Source organism: Poecile atricapillus, chromosome 19 (genome assembly GCF_030490865.1).
Source record: "Poecile atricapillus isolate bPoeAtr1 chromosome 19, bPoeAtr1.hap1, whole genome shotgun sequence".
Taxonomy (NCBI): domain Eukaryota; kingdom Metazoa; phylum Chordata; class Aves; order Passeriformes; family Paridae; genus Poecile; species Poecile atricapillus.
The window spans coordinates 8,054,156-8,076,728 of record NC_081267.1 but is presented as its reverse complement, the minus strand read 5'-3'; the positions used below and the strand labels follow the sequence as shown (position 1 = coordinate 8,076,728).

At 54.5% G+C, this 22,573-nt stretch overlaps 2 pseudogenes; one reads left to right on the top strand and one right to left on the bottom strand.

The window, feature by feature from the left end:
• Positions 1-22,573, top strand: part of LOC131586384 (zinc finger protein 850-like) — a 287,187-nt pseudogene that overhangs the window by 64,066 nt on the left and 200,548 nt on the right.
• LOC131586380 (uncharacterized) overlaps positions 17,782-22,573 on the bottom strand; it is a 585,722-nt pseudogene continuing 580,930 nt past the window's right edge.

Below are 22,573 nucleotides of genomic sequence, written 5' to 3'. Positions count from 1 at the left end.
GAAGCAGAAGAGGAATTGTAATCCCAGTATCACAGGACATTCTGAGTTGAAATGGACACACCAGGATTATCAAAGTAATATCTGAACATTTACAGAGATGCCAGAATTGTAAGTTTGGGTGCTTAGTCTCTCTGCTGGGAGCCTCCTAAACAGCCTAAATGCACTGCTCTGATATTGTCATTGGTATCTGGGGCTCTCAGGGAGGCTCTGGCATCTGCAGCAGCTGAGTCAGGCCCTGCCCTTGGGATTGCTGCCAGGCAGGTGTGTCCATGGGAATGGGGTGTCCCAGCTTCCCTGTGACCTGTGGGGCTGTGGGCAAAGCAGTCCATGGGAAAGGGGAATGAGCTGAGCCCCCTCCCTGAGATCCCATCATGGGCACACCTGGGGATCTCCTTGCTGTGTCCTTCCAAGCTCTGAGCTGCCCTCCTGGCTGCAAATCTGTGCCAGAGCCTCTCAGAGTTCCCTGAATGTCCCACGGGGAAAGGCAGAGATGCCACAGGTGAGGAAATGCTGTTGGCTCTGCCAAGGGAGTTGTGAGTGTCCTTGGCAGAGGGGGGTGCTGAGACCTTGCCCAGAGACCTTTAGAGAGAGTGAGACATTCAGGGATCCCTCTGCTCTGGGCAGGGTCTGGTTTATGCCAGGGTGACACGGGAGTGGGATTGTGCTCTGATTCCAGCCAAAGGTGCAAACCCAGGGCAGTTGGGAACAAGCCCATCCAGCCCCTCACCTTCCCTAAGCCACAGGGAATCCTTTGCCTCTCACACCTCTCAGTGGGAAACTCTGAGTGCAGCAGAAATGCTGGGGATTTCTGACCTCAGAGAACCAAGAATGGTTTGTGGGCAGGGAAAGAATGTCTAAAATTCCTTCCTGCTCTCAATGTCTTTTAAAAGTGGGAGTAAAGATGGCAACAAGCCCTTTTGCATTAGGAGTGATTCCCCTGACAAATCCTGAATTTCCAGCATTGTCCCTCTGTTGCATGGCCACAAACCCAGGGCAGCAGGGCAGGGATGGCTCCTGGAGAGCCCCCAGGCACGGGCCTGGCTGCTCCTGGCACACTCAGACAGCACAGCTGGAGCTCAGTCAGGGACCTGTGTGAAGATTTTTCCAGAGCAGGAACAAGGGTGGGTGAATCCCAGCAGGACAATCTACAGGGAATGGCCCAGCTTTGGCTCAAAGCAGCCTCTCCTGACTTGTCACTGTCCTTTGTCCATGAACAGGTCCTCATGTGCAGCCACAGCAAATGTCCAACAGCAGCTCCATCAGCCACTTCCTCCTGCTGGCATTGGCAGACACGCGGCAGCTGCAGCTCCTGCACTTCTGCCTCTTCCTGGGCATCTCCCTGGCTGCCCTCCTGGGCAACGGCCTCATCATCAGCGCCGTAGCCTGCAGCCACCACCTGCACAGCCCCATGTTCTTCTTCCTGCTCAACCTGGCCCTCACTGACCTGGGCTCCATCTGCACCACTGTGCCCAAAGCCATGCACAATTCCCTCTGGGACACCAGAGACATCTCCTACACAGAATGTGCTGCCCAAGTATTTTTTTTGGTTTTCTGTGCTGAAACAGAGCATTTCCTCCTGACCATCATGTGTTACGACCGCTACGTGTCCATCTGCAAACCCCTGCACTACGAGACCCTCCTGGGCAGCAGAGCTTGTGCCCACATGGCAGCAGCTGCCTGGGCCAGTGGCTTTCTCTATTCACTGCTGCACACAGCCAATACATTTTCCCTGTCCCTCTGCCATGGCAATGCCCTGGGGCAGTTCTTCTGTGAAATCCCACAGATCCTCAAGCTCTCCTGCTCCAATTCCTACACTAGAGAATTTGGGCTCATTGCAGTCAGTGCCTGTTTGCTACTTGGCTGTTTTGTGTTCATTGTTTTCTCCTATGTGCAGATCTTCAGGGCTGTGCTGAGGATCCCCTCTGAGCAGGGACGGCACAAAGCCTTTTCCACCTGCCTCCCCCACCTGGCTGTGGTCTCCCTGTTTATCAGCACTGGCACATTTGCCTACCTGAAGCCTCCCTCCATCTCCTCCCCATCCCTGGATCTGGCGACGTCAATTCTGTACTCGGTGGTGCCTCCAGCCCTGAACCCCTTCATCTACAGCCTGAGGAACCAGGAGCTCAAGGCTGCAGTGTGGACACTGATGACTGGATCATTTCAGAAACATTAAACTGCTGGCCAAATCCTGCAAATAACTTGTAATAAAACTTATCTTTGATACTTGGTTTCATTTAGGATGTTCTTTTTCTTTGTTTAACTTTTTCAAATTGTCTTCAATAAAATATCATTGTTTGTGCCATTTCTCATTTTGTTTCTCTCCACTATCACTGTGGCCACACACTGTGTCAATATGGAGCTGTGCTCTTGGTGGCTTTAAAGGAACTAAAGGATCTCCCAGCAAAGTTTTCTCCAGAGATCCCCCTTTTGTTCCCTTCTCTGGAGCTGCAGCAGCAGTGTCTGTGTGCAGAGCTGGAGCAGATCAGTGCTGGCACAGCAGCTGTGCCCAGGAGCAGCAGCACTTGGTGTTGCCAGTGCTGCTCCCGTGCCACTGCCCCGCTGCCCTCCTGGCCCTGGTGTTGCTGCAGGGCCTGAGTGCTCTCGGGGCCGGGCACAGCCCTGGGGGTGGCAGTGCCGGGGCTGCAGCAGGGACAGGCCATGGGCACTGCTGGGGCAGCGCTGACGCCTCAGGGCAGGGCCTGGGGGCTCCAGGCTCCTTGCCCAGGCTCTCTCAAGAACACGCCCAGGCCAAAGCTCAGCACAGAAAACCCCCGTGAGCAGCCCCAGGGTGGCCGTGGGCAGGCTGGGGGCAAACAGCATGGCTGGGGCTCTGCAAGGTCCCTGGGGGAGATGGGAAGGAGCAGCAGAGCAGGGGCTGATCCATCCCCACTGTGCTGGACACCCCAGGGCAGCATCCCAGAGCGTCCTCATGGAGCTGCCAACAACATCCCCCCTGTGCAGCCCTGGCCTCTCCCCCAGCTCAGAGAGGTGCCGCATCCTTGCAGGCACAGACACGGCAGCACTGGCTCAGGAGCCCCTGTTTGCACTGCCCAGAGCAGGCGTCAGCACCCCCATGGTGCTGCTGTGGGGAGATGAACCTGAGGGAGCACAAATGCCATCAGCCCCTGGGGCCAGGCAGGGCTGGGGGATGGGAGGGAAACCACTCAGGTTTGTCGTGGCCTCTGAAGTCACAGAGAAAATTTGTTTCCATGAGCTGTGAGTTTCCTGTGCCACTGCAGATGTTGGTGCTCAGGACCAGGAAATCCCAACACTCTGAATTGCGCTTGGGAGAGATTCGTGGAACTGCCAGGATGACGAGGGCTGGAATGCTGGTAAAAAAGCCTGCACTTTAATTAACCCAATTTCCTATGGAAAATAATCCAGGAATTTCCTTGGAAAAGCAAGGACATGTTTTTTTAGGAGGTGTCATAGGCACTCCCAGACTGGGGGACTCCCTAACCCATCCTTTCCGGATTGAGGAATGGAAGTTCCTGGGATGAGCCAGGATTAACAAACACCTCCCTCAGGTGTGTGTTCCAGGATTTTTCTAGGTTTTCCCAGCCCAGGTGAGCCATGTGCAGCATTCCAAAGGGATTGGTTAAAACCAGGAAGGATTTTGTTCCCCATGGGAATAAAACTGGCTCCAAAACCCTCCCAGAAAGGCCAAATCCCAATTTTAGCAGCTTTTTCCACCTCCACTGGGTGAACAAAAACTGCTGGGCGCAGTGTCACCCACAGACTGGTCCTTGGGGAGATCTTCTCCTCGTTCCCCAGGTGGTCCTAGGAGGGTCCCGGTGTCCCCTTGGATAGCCCTTGCTATAACGCGAGGGGGTTTCCTCAGGGAAGTGACAGACCCGAGAGTGACTTGCTTTCTGCAGCTGGTGCTGCAGGAGACGCTTCTCCCGGGATCCAGGGAACCAGGGAACCGCTGGCAGAGCTCCCTGTTGGGGCACCACTTGTCGCAGCGAGCGGAGGTGGTCAGGGTGCCGTGACCTTCCCAGGGAAGCGTCTCCTGTGGCACTTCCCCTGGGCGCACAGGCACGCTTGCCTTGCCCCCGTGATTCAGCTGCGAGCCCTTCAAAGGGCTTTTGGAATGGCCACTGTTCCTCAGGTGCTGCCAAAGAAAAGAGACGGGAGGCACCGTGTGGGGTTCCAAGGAGGTCTTTATTCTTCTCTCCAGAAGGGTCCCAGAGATGACAACTGGCCTGGGCTCAGTGAGAGCAGGGATTATATAGGAAAAGCAGGGGGTGGGGTGGAGCAACAGGGACAATGGTCAGAGGATTCAGGGGTGGAACAAGGGGGAAGGGCCAACAGGGTAAAAATAATATGCATACAGGGGGAAAGACATGTTGGGAACCACTTAACCTGTGGCTGTAAAAATAAAAGCTCCCCATTGAGGCCTTTAGCCTCTGGGGGAGAGTGGTAAGTGAAAGCCTCCTATGGGCTCTTCCTCCAGGGGAGAGTGGCTACAGTATTGGCTGCTTCCTCAGCCCCCACAGTTCCCAGTATCTAGTTAACATCTCATAGTTCTTTGCATCATTTGGGCCCAACAAAGGGTTTACAATAGGAAACAACTGGTCCACTGTACCTTGTAAGGCTCCACTAGCAATTTCTCCCTGCACATGTGCTCTGACCATCTTCATCACCAACTCTTTATCTGTTTTCCTTAGCGCTGTCATCATGAAATCACCTCAGTCTGGGTCTCGGTTCTTGACTATTAACTCAAATCTTTTGCCACTTTGCTAGGGTTTTCTCTATAATTATGAACTTCTTCCTGCCAGTTATTCAGGTCACCAGTAGAAAAGGGGATCTTCACCCACACAGCTTCTCCTGTGGGACCCACTTCTTGCCTTAAGGGGGTGACTAAAGGCAAAGCTTTCTTGGTTTTATTCCTTGTACATGTTGTCACTGGCATCCCCAAACTTGTCCCCTCACCAGGATTATTCATCTCATTCTCACTTTCATTTAATTGAGGGAGAGGAGTGGTTGCTTGAGGGGGAAGGTAGAGCTGGCCTGGAATAACTCGGCTGTGAGTCTTGGACGTCTATAACAGCGTCTTCCTCGCGCTTTTTTGCCAATTTCAAACATCTCTGCCCTAAACTACACGCTGAACAACATCTCTTTATTTTCCACTTGTTACCTCTTTCCAAAGGAAGGACCAAAGTCTCCTGGGGGTCCAAATCAAAGCCATATTCTTGGTGCCACTCAGGTTTATTCTTCAGGGTAAAAAAAAGTGTCTGCACATATCACTTGGTCTTATTTGTCTTCTTTTCTTAAAAATAACATCAACTGTAACAGTGGATGATCATTTAAAGTTCCATTAGGCAGTCCATTTTCACCACCTTCTAATTTTTACCAAGCCTACCGTTGGTTACAGTATTTAATCAGATCACTTTGCTTCAAAAAATGACCCTCTGGGATTCCTCCCAAGTCTTTCTAATGTGCTAAAATACATTCTAGTGGACTCTTCGTGCCTTGGACCAGATGTCCCTTGTCTGTGTCACACGTGTGGGTTTAGAATGGCCACCAGCCAGGATGTGTCCTAAGGAGGCCGTGCCAGCTTCTGTGCAAGGCCCCGTTCCCTTCCTGCTGTGGCTGCGTCGGCAGCCCTGGGGGCTCCTTCTGCTGCCCTGAGCCTGCAGAGCAGGGCAGCGTTTGCTGATGGTTTGAGCTGTTCCTAAAGATCCTGTCAGGCTGTCTTAGACACTTTGGGCAAGGGATTCCTTCCAACCTGGGCCACTTTGTGGGGGATGGGGGTGGCCCCAGGGCATGTGGCAGTGTGTGCAAGGGCCCTTTGTGACACATGGTCACCATGGGATGGAAATGGACAGGGTGTCAAAGGGCCCTTTGTGACACGTGGTGACATAGGAGCTGGCGGTGACAGGACCACGCCACAGTGCTCGGTGCACGCGACGGGACAGGACGCGCCAGAGCGGTGCTGTGAGGAGCCCCCGCACAGCGCTCTCGTTTGTGTCTGACCCGGAGCTTTTCTGAGCCGTCATTCCTGCAGGTGACCTCGAGGCCAGACCACAGGACTTGCTGACCTGTGGCCTTGCTGAGGTTTCTCTTCTGCAGGTTCTCTTGAGGGCAGACCGTGGGACTTGGTGTCCCGGAGCTTTTCCGAGGCATCGCCCATCCCTGCAGTCACTGCCCTTGAGACCAGAGCACCATCCTTGACGAGGAGCCTCCTGTCCTTGTGGCAGGAGCCCTCAAGACCCGAGTGCAGGACTTGCTGTCCTGCAGTCTTGCCAGGACTTCAGTCTTGCAGGCGCCTTCCAGATACGACTGCAGGACTTGGTGACTTGGAGCTTTTCCGAGCCATCCCTCCTGCAAGTACCATAAATCCAGTCCCTGCCATGGAGCAGCGACCCCCAAGAGTGCCCAAGTTGGCCTGGGTGGAGGAGGAGGAAGAAGAAGGCCCTGGAGCTGCCCCAGCACAGGAGACTGAAGAGGTGCAGGAGTTCCAGCCACTGCAGGAGGGTGAGTGGCAGAACTGAGCATCAGGGCTCAGCCCGTGGCCAGCTTGGCCACATCCCATCCCATCACGTCTTGTCCCTTTCCGTCCCCTCCCACCCCTTCCCATCCCCTGGGGATGTGCCCACAGAAAGGATGGAAGAAAGCCTGGGGCTACCCCCCCAGCAATGGCCACACTCCATCCCCTGGGGCATCCCAGGGCTGTCCCTGCCTGGGGAGTGCAGGGCTGGGCTGTGTTCTCCAGCCTCTCCCGCAGCCCCTCAGCTCTGGCTGCTCTTTGACAGATGCAGCCATGGACGGGACACAAGAGCAGGACCTTGCCTGTGGCCTCTTCCGCAGAACAGCGCAGGTACCTGCAGCCATCCCCACCTGGGCTGGGCCTGCTGGCACTGCTCAGCCCCCCAGCACCACACTTGGAGCTCTCCATGCCATATCCCTCTCTTCCTACCCTTCCTTCTCCTGCCCGACTTGCAAATTCATCAAGTGCATTTGGCAGGAAGAGACCAGTGCCATGGGCACTGGGTCCATGGAAAACGGTGATGTCTACACCACTGACACCAGTGCTGCCATGCTGGAATTGATTTTGGAGGAGGGTGTTTCCATTCCAGAGCAAGTAAGCAGCCTGTGGCCAGGGTTTGATCCTCCAGGGATCGCTTGGCCTCCCAAGCCACACCTGCTGATCACTGTAAGCCTTTGAGGCCATTGCAGCGTGGTGAGAAGGGAAGCACTTCTCTGGGGAAGCTGGGGACATTCCTGACTCCCTGTGGCAGCTTTCCAAGTCTCCCTGTGCCTTCTCCAGGTGCCTGCCATGGTGAGGTACATCCACCAGTGGCTCATGGCCAATGAGTCTGCTGAGCACAGGCTGGGCAGGACACTGCTGGATCTCACTGAGGCACAGCCTGCTGATGTGGTCATTGCTCTCCTGCGTGTGGCCCCAACGTGTGACAGGTACGGGGCCCATGTGCCCAGAGGGCTCAGGGCTCCCCAGCCCATCACCCTGCACAGCCTGGCCCAGGTGTCTGACCAACAGAGAGTTCCAGGGCCCTCTGGCTGCTCCCTTTCCCAGCCCTGCTACATCGGCCCCCGAGCCTGCTGCCATGCCATGGCCCTCAGGGCCCTGTCCCCACAGGGCTGGGCTGCCTGGGTGCTGCTGCTGGTGAGGGGCAGCGGGCAGAGGCAGAGCTGGCAGCCAGTTCCCCCCCCCCACTGCTGCCCAGGCCACGGGGATGTGTCTGAGACCCCCGTGAGACAGAGCTGTCACCCCACAGAGCTGCCATGACCATGTGGAAGACGATCATGTGCTCGAGCAGGACTGTGGAGCCAGTGGTGCAGATACTCCTTGATGTGCTGGGGAACTGGCCAGAGCACAGCACGTGCACCTCCGATGGAGACAACACGGGTGTCTTTGCCCTGGCTGTGAGTTTCTGCAACTGACCTTTGCTCACCCCATGGCCAGCCGTGTCTTCAGCAGCTCTGTTTCCTCCTTCCCCCACTGCATCTCCCTGCCTCAGGCACTGGGCTGAAACATGGCCTAGGGGCAGCTTCAGGGGCACCAGGCGCGATGCTCCCCCTGTGTCTCCCCCAGCCTCTCCCTGCCACGCTCAGGCCCTGCCACAGAGACACCTCGGCACTGAGCGCTGTCTCAGGGTGCTTTGTCCTCTGCAGGCAACTGTGGTGATGTGGAAGTTCCTTCAGGTGCCCTGTGTCCCACGTGTATTGAATGGGTATTTCCCCTGCCTCTTTGTGCATCTGCTCTTCCAAGTGTTCTTCAGCACTTTGGATATGCCAGAGGAGGTCGATACCTTCTGGAAGAGATGCCAGAAGCAACACGGCCTTGCCACCAGCCCCAGCAGGTGCTCCATCCCAGTCCTCCTGTCCCTGCCATGTCCCCAGGGCAGGAGCCAGTGCTCCCAGTGTGACGTGGGCCTTGCTGTGCACACAGGTTTGCAGTGCAGACCCTGAAGTCCCTGCTCTGCCTTCTCCGGTGTGACCATGTGGTTCTGGAAGTGGAACGCAAGTGTGGCTGGGACACGCTGCTCTGTGCTGATACCCACCACTATGCCGTGGGTCTGCTGGCCAGGTGAGACCCCCTTCTCCCCACTGCCTCTGGCATTTGTGCCCTGTGTGTCCAGGTGACCCACACCATCCCAGTGGTTGTGGGCACCAAGGAACAACCAAGGAGACTTCAAAAGGCTGGGAGAGGAGGGTGCCCAGGAGCTGCCACCTCCCCAAGGGCCCACGTCCCCTTGCAGGCTGGTGGGGAAAGATCAGCCCTCTGTGAGTCATTCCTGGGAGAGCTTTACTGCTGCTGGCTCAGAGTTTTGCTTCCTTTTTCCTCCATTCAGAGAAATGTGCTCTTCATCCGTACACTTGTGTTCTGGGGTAGCATTCTACCTGCTCAGCCTGCTCAGCAAAGAGATGCCATTCTGGGATTTTGCTGCCCTGGCATTCCTTGTAGAGGTGAGCCTGAAGACCAGCTGCTTTTCCAGCTCTCTGCCCTCTCACAGCTGCAGCTGCCTGGGATTTGGCTGCCCGTGCTCTGTGCTGCTGCCAGGGCCCAGCTCTGTGTGGTTCTGGCCTCCTGCCAGCCAGCTCCCCTGTCACTGCCCTGTGCCTTTCAGGTCCTGGAGTGCCTGGACTTGACTGAATGCAGTGACAGCATCCTGGACATCCTGTCAAACCATCTGCAGAGCGAGTGCAGGGAGAGGCAACGCTTGGCACTCAGAGGCCTCCTAGTGCTTGGCAAGAATCCCCTGATGGTGAGAAGGGGGCAGTGGCTGAAGCCATGTGGGCAGCGTAGGGATGGGGAACGCAGTCCTTGGGCTTAGCTGAGCTTCAGACACTGAGGCAGCTGCTCCCAGCTCTCCTGCCTCCCGGCTCAGCTGCCCGAGTGCTTTAGGACCAGCCTTTGGCCTCTGGGCCCTGCAGCAGCAGGGTGGGGTTTCACAGACTTCTCTTCACCACAGGCCAAGAAAATGTGGAGCCTGACTGAAAACCTCCTGGAGCTCCTGCAGGAAAATGATAGTGATGTGGTCAGGATGACCATGGTTCTACTCAAATATTTGTTCCTGTATAATAGTGCCCCGATAGCCATCCCCATAGCCCGGCAGCTGGCTGAGGTGCTCCTGCCACTGTTTGACAATGTAAGGTTCTGTGCCCTCAGCCACGGCCACTGGGTGCTGCCCAGACACTTTGTGCCCTGTGTATTCACAGGCCAGACTGGAGGGGGCCCGAAGCACCCAGTGCTGAAGTCTTTTTTCCTTCCTTTCATACAGGATGATAGCCAGGTGCAGCTGTGCTCCATGTCTGTATTTAAAAAGATGATAGATTTATTAATGAAAGAGGGAAGAAAGGCCCTGAAGTCATACGTGTGCCAGAGCCTGCTCCCACTCTTCTTCCACTGCCATGACCAGAACCAGCATGTGGCAGAGGTGAGGACACCTGGGCTGCCGGTGGCACCCTGGGAGAGGGCTCGGCTGCCTCCTGCCCTGGCACCTCCAGGCCTTGGCACACGAATGCGGGTCCTGTGCCTGGGCTTGTGGGGCCATCTCCAGTCTCTGCTGCTCTCCAGGTGTCCCAGGAAACGCTGCATTCTTCAGCCAGATTCCTGAAGAGGAGAGACATTGAACAGATGCTGCAGCTGGATAAGAAACTCTGGAAGTTCAGCCAAGGCCTGGTAAGGACGGCCTGGACGGCCCAGCCTCAGCCTGGAGAAGCTCCCTGTCCCCGGTACCCAGTGTGTGGGGCTGGCAGCTGCGCCCCTGCCCACTGCTGCACCCGGGAGCAGCACGGCTTCTTCTCCAGCCCCCTGTGGCCCCGAGCCGGGTGCCCATGGAGCCCTGGCCCAGCTGGCCTGTCGGGCAGGGCGGAACCGCGACTCCCCGGGCAGCAGCCGGCCCTCTGCCCCCTCCAGAGCCCGGCGCCAGCGGCTGCTGGCCGGGCCTCAGGGCTGGGCGGGCACGGGAGGCCGGGGCTGGCCGCAGGCAGTGCCCGGCCGAGGGGCAGAGCCCGCACCAACCCTTCCCTCCTGCCGCTCTCTCCAGCTGGCACAGGACAGGAACCGAGCGGCCGAGCAGCTGCGCCGGGCCCTGCCGTACCTGCAGAGCCCACAGGAGCCCCTGCGAGAGGCGGCCATCAGGTTCATCGGTGAGCCACGAACCCGGGCTCCCTCCCCGCCCCGCCGCAGCTCGGCCCCGGCCCCGGCTGCTGCCCCGGCAGCGGCACCCGGGCCCGGCGCCCTGGAGCCCCGGCTGCCCTCGGGGCTGCTGCCGGCCTCTGGCAGCCGTGCCCTTGGGCTGAGTCAGGATGCGGCAAGGGCTGGGGCTGAGCCCTGCCGGGGCGGGAGGGCGTGTGGCCACAGGGCTGGCAGCGCCGCTGGCAGGGAGCTGTGCCGCCGGGGCCCTGACAGGCTCTGTGTTCCCAGGGATGGCCGGGGAGCACCTGAGGGAGAAGAAGAAAGAGATGCTGCTCATTTGTGAGGGTGAGTGAGGGCAGCGGGCTGTCAGCGGGGCTGGCGGGGGGAGCTGCAAGCCCTGGCCTGGCTGTGGAGGGCTCTGCTCCCTGTGTGGATGAGGGGCGGTGTGGGCAGAGCACACCGAGATTTCAGGGGCACGTGGGGCATTCGTGGCCGCAGCTTCGGGCTGATCCCCTCGGTCCCTGCTCCCTCCTGGCCATGGCAAGAGCCGGCTGGGATGGCCCTGGCAGGGGGCTCTCCGTGGGCCCCCGCAGGTCTGGGATCTGACCGTGGCTCTGTTCGTCTCTCTTCCAGCCCTTGAAGACACAGCATGTGACAGCAGCCTGGAGGTTGGAAGCCTGGCACTTCAGACTTTGTGCCTTCTCAGGGCAGGAGACCACGCTCCTATCTCCACCTTCCAGAGGCTGCGAGATCAGCTCCGCAGGGCATGGAGGTCACGGCCTCGTCTGTCGGGCCTCAGCTGGCTGCGCCGCTGGAGCTCTGCAGAGAGCTGATCTGGGAGGCTGTGTCTGCTGGGGCCACATCAGCAGCCAGCAGGGGCTTTTTTTCCTTCAAGATTGTTCTTTTCTTTTTTGTTTTGCTTTAGGATGTAAATAATATAGGATATGTTATAATAGTCAGACTCCCAGGAGCTTTCTTTTGCTGCCCAGGGTGTGTGGGGCATAGGGGAAGAGGGGGAAAAGGGGGTTTGTGCTCTGCCAGCTGCCAAGGCATGCAGTGGTGCAGGGAAAATGGCCAGAAGCCCCTTGGCCTTTGGTGGTTCTGCTGAAGCCACAAGCCCTGTCCCAGCCAGGAAGTGCCCTCTGTGTCCTGCTGCCTGTGTTGCTGCCTGGATTGCTGAGGGCTCTGTCATGATCCGCTAACACAGGCGGAAATCATGAGAGATTCGTTTGATCTCACATTGCAAAAGGAAATAAAGGGATATCAGTTTAAATCACAGCAATAGTGCACTTTTATTTTAGTGCCAACAACAGGAGTTCTAGCTGCTATGGTTTTTTGAAGGAAAATTGCTGTAGGTTTATGTGATTCTGGAAGGGCTCGAATTAAAGGGGTCATCATTTCACAGGTAATTGCATTGGTGATTCATAGCCAGTAGTTAATTTTCTGTCATGTATCATTTGCAAGCAGGCAGCTTTGTGCATGTCTTCCAGTAGTTGGTCAGGAGTACCAACTATAGCTACAGGGTCTCCCCTTTCCAGTGGATGAAGCCCTGCTGCCCAATGAGCTGCGTGCTGAGTTAGGGACCACGGGTTACATCTGTCTCCTGCTGTTGAGAAGACCCCATGTCCCCAGTACCCACTGGCTTCTTGTTCTGTCAGTCAAATCTGATCTCCTCTGGTGAGAGATGCAGTATGTGTTCTGTCTCTGACTCGTGAGGGAGACGCCCGTACTCCTTTTTCAGCTCAACCAATTCAGCAGCAGTGTACGGGATTTCTTTAGTGGTTGTATGCAAATCAAGATGTTCATCATTGATATGATTATATTCTGTTTTATTAAAGGTTTCAAGCTAGGACAGCAGTGCTCCCCACAATTTTTCATCAGTTAGTTCTTTTTGAGGGTAAATTTGATTAATGAGAGGGGTTTCCCTCTCCACTGTTTCTTTGGTGCGTAAGCATTCTTTGAATTTTTAACCCATTCCTCTCTTTGGGCCACTGGCAAGAGATGGATCACGTTCCTTTCTTCATCTAATTGTTTTTGCAAAATTTCAACTGGGTTTTGAAAGGAGTCCATTCTAGTTCTTTCCTCACCTTTTTGCTTAAAGCAAGTTTCTCTAGCTGCTGTAAGACAAGCGCCCAAAACTGAGCAGAGTATATATTTTTGCCGAGTAAAAGCCTTTGGAACCCATACTGGAGGTCTCCTCCTCATCCTTGTCTCTACCATGCGCCTACCAATATCCTTGTGCCGTGGAGCATTTGCTCTGAGCCACACCTTGGGTCACCCCGCTGCCGAGTGTCACGATCCCCTAACACAAGTGGGAGTTGTGAGAGGTTCGTTTGATCTCAGAGTGCAAAAAGGACACCAGGGGATTTCAGTTTAAATCACAACAGCACTAATGCATCTTTATTTTATTGCCAGCAACAAGGGTTATGTGATAGAGGAGAGGGAGAGAGAGGGAGAGAGGGATAAAGAGGCAAAATGCAAAAAGAAAATAAGGGGGGGTTATAGCTACCAACGGATGAGACAGGGTCGCCAGTGTGTTCTTCCATGGGGAGATCTCTCTTGAAGAAAGTAACTTGGAAAAGTCATTTTTACAGTCTGTTTCAAAGCAAGGGGCAGCTGGCCAAGAGGTGGGGAAATTCCTCGGCTGTTGTGATGAGAGCCCTTGCTCTGGGAAGCAGGTGTAAGGTACAGAACAGGCCGCTCCTTACAAGTCCCTGCTCAGCAGCAGGAATGAAGGCAGTGTACCTTGACAGCACAACAAGCACACCTGCAAACCATCACCTGGCAAGCTTCCACCTCAACCAGGCCAGAACCCCTGCACAAATTCCCTTGGAGTCTTCAGGGTCTTGGTCTCTGTTCTTGCAATGTTTGTGAGGCAGATGAGGGTAACTTCAGACTGTCTCTTACACCCTAGTAACCCCAAATGACACCAATGACCCCAAATTACCACAAATAACCCCAAATTACTCTAAAGGACTCCTCTGACCCCACACCTGACCCCAAATGTCCCCAATGAACCCACACCTGACCCCACAGGACACAGACATTTACCCCCTGCTGAGCTCGGTCCTAAACAACCCCAAATCCTTCAAAAATCCCCAAAATTTGACCCTGGGAACTTCCTGGACGAGCAGGGTCAGTTCCAGTGCAACAAGCCCTTTGTGCCTTTCTCGGCCAGTGGGCACCCCAAAAATCCCATAAATCCTTGTGGTGAGGTCCTAGATCCTTCTGGAATCCCAAAAATCCCCAAATTCCTTTGTGGTGGGGCCCTACATTCTTTGGAATCCCAAAATTCCTCGGGGTGGGGACCCCAGACCCATTTGGGACCCCCACCCCTGAAACCCCCAGACCATTTTTGGACCCCAATTCCAAAGCTCCCAGACCCTTTAGGGACACCCCAGACCCTTTTTGGGGTAGCCCAGACCCTTTTGGGACCCCAGACCCTTTTGGGATCCTGTAGCCCCCAGAGTCCCCAGACCCTTTGGAATCCCCTCGGCCCTTTTGGAATCCCCAACCCCTGAAACCCCCAACCCCTTTTGGGACCCCTGACCCTTTTGGGACCCCCAGTCCCTCTAGAGACTCCCAGACCCTTTTGGGCCCCCCGACCCTTTGGGACACCAGTCCCTCTAGAGACCCCCATCCCTTTGGGACCCCCAACCCTTTGGGGTGGGGCGGTGCTGACGCCCCCTCCCCACAGGGCAGTGGCTGTGCCTGGGGGAGGCGCTGGCGCGGGCAGAGCTGTTCCTGTTCCTGACCTCGCTGCTGCAGCGCCTGCGGCCGCGACCCCCGGCACCCCCCGAGGAGCTGCCCACGGCCCCCCTGGAGAGCGGCTTCGCCAACATCGTGCCCCGCTTCCAGCCCCTCCTGCTGCCCCAATGAGACCCCCCAAATTCCAGACTGCTCCCCAAATTCAGGAACTGCCCGAGGATCGGGACCCTTCCCCATGGCTGGAAAATCTCCCCCCAGATCCTCCCCAGATTCCACTCCCAACATCCCCCCCCACTTCCAGCTCAGGATGGGGCTCTGATGAGACCTCTCCTCAAATCCCACCCCCAAGATGCCTCCCCATTGCTGGAAAATCCCCCCAAGTTCACCTCAAACCCCGCCCTAAAATCGAGAATCCCCCCTGAGACCCCCCCCCCCCAAATTCAGGCCTCCCCAAAATGCCCCTTCTCAATGGGATTAGGACCTCTCCCCATCAATGGAAATTCCCCCAAAACCCAAAAAATTCTCCCCAAATCCCCTTCCCAAAATCAGAACCCCCCCCAAGACCCCTGAATTTCCCCCCAAAACCACCAAATGCCTCCCCAAAAATACTAAAATTCTTCACAAATCACCCCAAAAACCCCAAAACCCCTATACTCCCCCCAAAGTCCCAAATCCACCCAAGACTCAAAATCCCACCCCAAAACTCCAAATTTCCTCCCAACCCCAAATTTCCCCTCAAAACCCCAGAATTTATCAAAACCTCCAAAATTTCCCCACCCCCCCCAAATTTCCCCCAAAACCACCAAATTTCCCCCCCAATCCCCATTTTCTTTCCCAAAACCCCAAATCCTCCCCCTAAGAAACCCAAAGTTCTCCCTAAAACCCCAAGTTTCCTCCACCTACACCCAAATGTTACAAAAAAAATCCTAAAATTTCTGCCCTAAAACCTTGAAATTTCCCCAGGACCCTCAAAGTTTCTTCCCAGCACCCCAAATTTCCCCCCAAACCTCCAAATTCCCCCCAAATTCCCAAATTCCATCCCAAAACCTGGGAGACTCCCCCGCAAAAAACCAGCAACTCCTCCCCAACCCAACCCCCCAAAATCGCAACTCCCTCCCCAAAAATCACCAGAAAAGTTGAGAATGTAAATTTTTTATTTCATATTTTTCACACCTTGGGATGGGGGGAAAACACCAGAATTTCTGTGATTTTTCCTGTTTTTTGGGGGGATGGGCATCTCCCCAAATTTTCTAGCCCCCCCCAGGCGACCCCTCCCCAAAATTCCTGCCCCTCAGCCCCCCAAATTAAGTACAAATAAATTAAAAGAGGAAAAAAGAAAAAAAGGGGGGGGGAAAGGTAAAAATAAAGAAAAACAGAAAAAAAAAATCCCCTCAACCCAATTTGGGGGGAGGGGGACAAAAGATATATCGAGGGAGGGGTTGAATTCCCAGAAAAAAATTGAGGGACCCCCCCAAAAAAAATTGGGGGAACCCCCCCCCAAAAAGTTCATTTTGAAAAATGCCAAAACCAAAAAAAACTGGCAAAAAAATGAAAAAAAAACTGAAAAATTTGGGGGGAAAACCCAAAAAATACATTAAAAATTGGGGAACTCCCCCTTGAATCCAAGGGATTTTGTTTGGGTTTTTTTTTCCCAAAAGCGGTGGGCTTTTGGAGGTGGCAGGGGAGGAGAGACCCCCTCCAAATTCCTGGGGGTGTCCCCGAGATCCAGTGGAGGCACCTGGTCTTGGAGTGGGACAAAAAGAATAATTTAGGAAAAATTAAGGGAATTTGGGGGAATTTGGGCAAATTTATGGGAATTGTTTGATATTTGGGGGGTCTGAGGGGGTGGGGGGCTTGATTTTGCAGGGTCTTGCATTTCGGGGCTGCAGGATCATGTCCAGGGAGGCCACAGTTACCAGGAACAGGCATGGGACACCAACGAGATGGGATTCTGCTCAGGAAAACATTTATTCAGCTCAGGAACAAACTCAGATCCAGAGACAGCCCCAAACAGAGGCAGGGAGATGGGGTTTGAGAACCAGGGTGGAGTTCAAGGTCAGGGACCACTGGGAACACAGCAAGGGAGAAACCCCAGGGGTTCAAACCCAATCAGAAATCCCTGGGCTGCCTCCCCACGAGGGGTCCAGGGTGGAGTTTCTCCCTGGGCTCGCAGGGCCCATCCTCTGAGGCAGAGGGATGGAATTCCCTCTTGCCCACACCTCTCACTTTAACAATATTAATTTGAAACTAAATCCTTGCCTCCCTGGGCAGGGGCACCTCACACAAAAACTCACTCAGTAATGGGCACCCTCTCCCTTTATCTTCCCCAAACTTTGGCTGTCTCATTGCAGACCCCACCCCACCTCCTCAATCCCAACCCCAACCCATCCCATCCCTGCTGGATATCAAGACCCCCTTCCCAATCCCTATTTCCCCCATTTCACACCTCCCAAACTCCATCCCACCCATCCTGCCCCACCCAATGCCCATCTCACCCATCCTGATTTGCATCCCACTTCACCCAGTCCCCTTCCAACCCCATTCCACCTGATGCCTTCAGAAGGCTGACCTAGAACAGAGGCTGGACAGAGTTAAGAATAAAGTTTATTAGAAGAATTTAAATACACCATGGGCAGTACAAGAGCCAGGCCAAGGCTACAGCCAAGATAGACCAGAAATGGTCACAAAAATGGACAAGTGATCACAAGGTCTCACATTTTTATAAGCTGAGGTCCATCTGCATATTTGGGTTCATTGTCCAGTTACAGCTTCAGATGATCAAGTCCCATCCTTCTTGTTTTCTCTCTTCAGTCCACCCTTGTTTATGCTTTTGGGCCTGAAACTTCTAACAACTGTCCTTGGTATCAAGCTAGAAAAGGAATTGTTTTGTCTACTTACTATGTGAAAAGGGCTCACTAACACTTAATAGGAAGCTCAAAACTACAAATCTAGGCAGTGGAGAATATGAAAAATATGAAAGCTAAAACATGAGGCATCACATCCTGAGGGGCTGTGGAATTTAATAATTTTGGAGAGGGACTGAGTAGGTTTCAGTGGCATAGAGTGGTTTTGAGGTGACCGATCAAACTCTCTCGTCTCTTTGAGTGCCAAGAAATGGAGACAACTCCACCAAATAACCCCACAACATCCAACTCCCAAGTATCTCCCAGATTCCCTTGAAGCACTAGTAAAATGTGAGGTTTTAGATGCCTTTGATGAATTTGTTGATTTTTACCACTATTTGTTGGTTTTAAAGGGATGAAGATGAATCAAAAGATAATTGAAACCAAAATAACATGACCTCCAGCCCAGTGTGTTCCCAACACAGATCACTGGGAACGTGGGTCATCAGGGCTCTGCCCAATGTGGGTCCTCTGATGGGGGATGGAGCTGGAGCAGCACATGAAGCTCTTCCTGCACTTGGGGCACTCGCAGGGCTTCCCTTACCGGTGCCTCCGTTGGTGTCAGGTCAAGGTAGAGCTCTGGGTGAAGCTCTTCCCACACTGGGGACACTCGTAGGGCCTCTCCCCAGTGTGGATGCGCCGGTGGGTGATGAGGTTGGAGTTTCGCTTGAAGCCCTTCCTGCAGTCAGGGCAGCGGAAGGGCCTCTCATCTGTGTGAATCTGCTGGTGCAGGAGGAGAGTGGAGCTGGTCTGAAACCTCTTCCCACACTGAGGACACTCGTAGGGCCTCTCCCCAGTGTGGATCATCTGGTGGATGGTCAGCTGGGACCTCTGGCTGAAGGTCATCCCACACTCCCGACACTCATAGGGCCGTTCCCCAGTGTGGATCCTCTGGTGGCAGATCAGGCTGGAGCTGTGGCTGAAGCTCTTCCCACACTGGGGACACTCGTAGGGCCTCTCCCCAGTGTGGATGCGCCGGTGGGTCATGAGGTGGGAGTTTCTCTTGAAGCCCTCCCCACAGTCAGGGCAGCGGAAGGGCCTCTCATCCGTGTGAATCCGCTGGTGCTGGAGGAGATTGGAGCTGATCCGAAACCTCTTCCCACACTCAGGACACTCGTAGGGCCTCTCCCCAGTGTGGATGCGCTGATGCGTAATGAGTTGGGAGTTGAAGCTGAAGCCCTTCCCACATTTCCCACACTCGTAGGGCCATTCCCCAGTGTGGATCATCTGGTGGTGGATCAGTTTGGTGCTCCGGCTGAAGCTCTTCCCACACTCCAAGCACTTGTAGGGCTTCTCCCCATCTTGAAGCTGCTCATGGACCACCAGCTCAGAGCCCTGGCTGGATCTCGGGCCGCCTTCCCGGCACAGGGTGGGTCTTTCCTCCTCAGAGCACCCTGGGATGGGTTGGGAGCCCCTCCTCCTGCGGGATCTCTGGGGATTTTCCTCCTCATTGGATTCCTGCACTGTGGAGCTGCTCAGAACAGCCTCTTCCACGAGGTTCTGCTGTGGGGATTTGTCCTCCCTGGTCTCCATCCTCAGCTCCTTGTCTGGGGGAGGAAGGACAAGGAGAGGATGGGATTTGCCTCCGTGCCAGAGGGAAGGGGAAGGAGATCCCCCCAGTGCGTCCCCGGCAGGACGGCGTCGGCAGCGGGGTTGTCCTGCAGCCGGGGGCCAGGCTGGGGTGGGAGATGGAGCAGGAGAGAGGGGGAAAGGGGCACTGACTTCCTCCTCACCTGCCTGGGCGTCCTGGAGCATCTTCCTCTTCCTCGCAGCCTCCTTCTCCATCCAGCCTCCAGGTCTGGGATTGGGAAATCCTGGTTTGGGAGAAAACAAGGAAGGAGCACATTGAGTTTGAAGGTCCCTCTGTCCCAGTCCCTCTCTAGAAGTCACCAGGGCATCTGGTGTGTCTTGGTTTGAAAGGAAAGGTGTTTGCTAAGGAAGGCAGAAGCCTCCATTGAAATTGATAAAAATGTAAGCAACAACCCCCTCCAAATTATTAGAATCTTGATATGAAAGCCCTCTCAGATAAATATATAGGAATAACAATTCTTTACTAAAGAAAGGAAAATGAAAATTCAGCAGTAAAAAAGAAAAACAACAAAAAAACAACACTCTGAGAGAGTCAGTATACAACCTTATACCCTGTTGGTCAGGGTGTTGGTAGCAGTCTGATTAAATGGTGGCTGCACTCCTCCTGGGGTGACAGATGTGGTTCTGTTGAAGCAATGATCCTGTAGAAGATTGTAGCTTACCTCTGAAGTTACAGTGCTGTAGATGGGTCCAGTCTCTCCTCTGGGAATCCAGTAGACTGCCTGTGGTGTTCTGATTCCAAGATTATATCCAGTCAGGAATGTTTGGCTCCGCCCCCTGGGTGGAGCATCTCACAATGGGATGATGTTATTTTATCAGTCCTGCAGTGAGACTCAATGGCCCATTAACAGAAGATATCCCCCTGGAGGGAGGATGGGTGGTGGAAGAGATAAAGAACACTGCCCCACCTGGTTTTAACAGCTGGCCCATTAACAGAAGACATCCCCCAGGGATGAGGGATGGGCGATGAAAGAGATAAAGAAAACTGCCCCAGCAAGTTTTAACAGATGGTGATAGAATAAGTAAGTTTGGCTATATCTTGCATTGCAACCCAAGACATGGGGTCCATACAAACTTCCCAAATGCCAAGATTCGGCCCTGAAAATGCCTCCCAGGAGTTACCCCTCTCTGGTCTCTCCCCTTTGGTGTTCAGGGGTTCCTCTCTGTCCCAGCTGCTGGGGGTCAGGTTTGTACTGGGGGGTTTCCTCTCTACTCGGTCCCTGACCTCTTCAGGCTGCTTAGAGTGCCCAGAGTCCAAAAAGTTTCACCTGTTTCCATCTCCCCACTTAGGGATGCTGGGGGTTTTTGGTCTCCCAGGGTCACTTCTCCCCTTATTCCCTTCTTGGGTCTGCAGGGGGTCCAAGGAGTCCCCCCCTACCCCTCACCAGGCAATTGAGAGTCCCATGAATTGTGGTGCTCCCCCTCTCTGGCCTCCCCACTTTGGGGTCCTGGGGGTCACAGGGCTCTGCTCCTCCAGGCTGCCTCTGCCAGCAGCTGCCACTGGGACCCCCGATATCCACCCAAAAGGCATTTTCCAGTCAGTCTTCCAGTTCTTCATTCTCCAAACATCCCCCCCAATAAAACCCAACCCAGGAACCCCCCAGGATATCTGGGCCAAGCTCCCCCTCCCCGATCACCTGTGGGATGGGGGGGTGATGATCCCATGGATGGGGGGGCTGTGAATTCAGGGAATGCTCAGCTGGGATATACTGGGCCTGAGATCATACTGGGATAACAAGCACTTGACTGGGATTACTGGGATTGTCTGGGAATGGCTATGGACATGCTTAGGGAAACTGGGATATACTGGGAATGTCTGTGACCATCCTGGGGATGACTGGGAACACATTGGGAACAATGGGAACTGTGCTGGGGAAAACTGGGAACAACTGGGATTGACTGGGTCTGCACTGGGGACAACTGGGCATGACTGGGACCATGCTGGGAGCAGCTGGGATAATCTGGGGAGTGACTGGGACTATACTGGGGGCAACTATGATCACACTGGGAGGGACGGTGAGCAACTGGACCATGCTGAGGGCAACTGGCATCCTACTGGGATCACAGTGGGAGCAGCTGGGCCATGCTGGGCAAGACTGGGACCATACTGGCAGCAACTGGGACTGCACTCAGGGTGACTGGGAGTGGCTGGGAGCAACTGGGATCAGCCTCGAAACACCTGAGGAGTGACTGAGAGCAACTGGGATAGACTGGGAGAGAGTGAAACCACAGTGCAGGTAAATGGGAGCAACTGGAACCACACTGGATAATCCTGGGAGCAGCTGTGCCCATGCTGGGGTCATACCGGCATCCTACTGGCACTAGCTGGGATCATACTGGGAGTGAATGGAAAGGTGCTGCCTGGGACTGGAACCATGCTGGAGGTGACTGGGAGCAACTGGGCCCACCCTGGGAGTGACAGGGAGTCACTCTGGCCATGACTGGAATCATGTTGGGAGGATCTGGGAGGGACTGGAACCATACTGGGAGTGACTGGGTACAACAGATCTTACTGGGAGTGACTGGGACTGTAGAGGGAGTGACTGGGATCATCCTGAAAGTGTTTTTCTGTAGATCTTACGTGTTTCTGGTCTCTTTTTATTCCCCTTCTTATGCAATGTGCCTGGATTAATTTTGGATATCTTAATGTTACCCAAAACATTAAGGGTTAGCAGTTTTTAGGTTAAATGAGCTAAGTTTGCAAAGTTAATGCTATGGTAAGAGTTTTATGTTCAATTGGATGCTGTATTAAACCCTTTGCCAAAATTCCTTGGTTGTCTATATTTTGCCCATTAAATTTTGTGTCATTTTGACCTTTTAGCTAAATTGGTCAGAGCATGGTGCCAGCATCACCGAGGTTGTAGGTTCAATCCTTGTGGGGCCATTCGCTTAAGTGTTGGACTTGATGATCCTTGTGGGTCCCTTCCTACCAAGAATATTTATTACATCTGTCCATGTTGAGAAGATCTGGTGGGTGTTTCTCCTGTGAACCAAATTCAAGCACAGGAACATTTGGTATCCACCAGCATTGAAGTGTTCTGGGGTGTTACAGCCCTGCAGGCTCACAGTGACCTCTTGTTTCCATGAGGCCCCACAGTGTCCCACTGGTTCCTTGGTTCCATGGGCCCAAGAGTGCCACAATGATCCCCGTGGTTCCACAACTTCCATGGTGTCACACTGGTCCCTTGGTTCCATAAGGATCTGGAGTGTCACACAGGTTTATGGCATTTGTCCTTGCTGCCCCTCACATCCCACTGCCCCACAAAGAGCCCCGAGCCACCCGTGAGGGACAGGCCCTGCTGTGCCAGGCCTGGGCTCAGGGCTTGGCCTTTCTGCTTCCTCCAACCTAGCCAGGGCTTGCTCAGCATTACAGTTCCCTGCTCAGAGCCTTTGGCTCCCGGCAATCCTGGCCTCCAGGATCTGCTCTCACCAGTCTCTGGGGAGCCTTTGGCAGTCCCTGCCCTCAGAGGGAATGATTGAAGCTCCAAGGGACTTGGAGTTTTGCTTCTGACTCCTGGAGCAGCTTCTTCAGCCTGAAGAAGAGACAAAGGAGGATCAGGGAAAGGAGAAGGAAGCACGAGGTCAAGCATTCCCTGAATTCACAGCCTCCACCCATGGGATCATCACCCCCCATCCCACAGATGACCAGGGAGGGGGAGCTCGGCCCAGATATCCTGGGGTGTCCCTGGATTGGCTTTTTTGGAGGGGATGTTTGGAGAATGAAGAACTCCAAAGCTGAGTGGAAAATGCCCCTTGTGGGGAT